Below are 1,254 nucleotides of genomic sequence, written 5' to 3' on the forward strand. Positions count from 1 at the left end.
CTGCCTTTGGCTCAGGTCATGATCCAGGGTCCTAGGATCGAGTCCCGCCTCGGGCTCCCTGCTCGTGGGAGGCCTGCTTCTCCCTCTCCCACTCCCCCTGCTTGTGTTCCCTCTCTCGCTGTGTCTCTGTCAAATAAATAAAATCTTAAAAAAAAAAAAAAAAGCATTTACACTTAAAAAATGGGATGAGGTGGATTCCCTCCTTCTTAAAAATGTTTCTAGAGCTACTAAAAAACTTGCATTTACAAAATAGTTGATAAAAATATTCCTCTGGAGACGCCTGGGTGGCTCAGTCGCTGGGCGTCTGCATTCCGCTCAGGTCATGATCCCAGGGTCCTAGAATCGAGCCCCGCATCGGGCTCCCTGCTCCGCGGGAGGCCTGCTTCTCCCTGTCCCACTCCCCCTGCTTCTGTTCCCTCTCTCGCTGTGTCTCTCTCTGTCAAATAAATAAATAAAATCTTTAAAATATATATATATATTCCTCTGGATTGTACAAGAAGGGTGACAGGGACCACTGATAAGACATGGTTTATGGTATTAATCAGACTTGGCTTCTTTCTCTCCTGCTTCATCGGAGGCTGGACTCTCATTTTTAGTTTCTCCGTTTTCTGCAGGTAAGTCTTCTTTCATTTCTTGGTTAGCCACTTCAGCCTGTTTTCCCTTGCTCCCCCTTTTCCCCTTTGTTTGCACTTTTTTGTCTGAAGATTTATCATTTCCTGCCACCTTGTTTGGCTTCGTTTCCACTTTTGCAGGAGCGGGTTTAGCTGACAACCTCGCCCACCTCCTCTTGGACTCCTCCTTCGCCGCCCCCTCGGCGGAGCTGACCTTCCTCTTGGGCATCGTGGTGGCGAGGCGGGCATGTGCCAGGGGCCTGTGGGCCGCGGCGCACCGAGAGCCTTCGCGAAGCTGGGCTGCCTGGCCGCTGCCGCTCCTCCCGCCGCCCGAGCTGCTGCGACCCGCCGCGGGGGGCCTATATGTGTTATTTTTTAAAAAGATTTTATTCATGCTTGTGCTCTCTCTCTGTCAAATAAATAAATCAAAAAAATTTTTTTTAAAGATTTTACTTATTTTTGCGAGAGAGAGAGAGAACAAGCGGGGGCGGGGCAGGGCGCAGAGGTAGAGAGAGAAGCAGGCTCTTTGCTAAGCAGGGAGCCGGATGCAGGACTCGATCGCAGAATCCTGGGATCATGACCTGAGCTGAAGGCAGACACTTAACCGACTGAGCCACCCAGGCGCCCAATAAATAAAATCTTA

The 1,254-nt window shown here is 50.2% G+C and overlaps 1 pseudogene; it reads right to left on the reverse strand.

Annotated features, from left to right (window-relative positions):
• Nucleotides 1-476: 476 nt before the first annotated feature.
• Nucleotides 477-962, reverse strand: LOC102747119 (non-histone chromosomal protein HMG-14 pseudogene; annotated as a pseudogene).
• Between the last annotated feature and the right edge of the window lie 292 nt (nt 963-1,254).

The sequence above is a fragment of the Leptonychotes weddellii genome, unplaced genomic scaffold (genome assembly GCF_054177405.1).
Source record: "Leptonychotes weddellii isolate Sample4059 unplaced genomic scaffold, ASM5417740v2 HiC_scaffold_24086, whole genome shotgun sequence".
Taxonomy (NCBI): domain Eukaryota; kingdom Metazoa; phylum Chordata; class Mammalia; order Carnivora; family Phocidae; genus Leptonychotes; species Leptonychotes weddellii.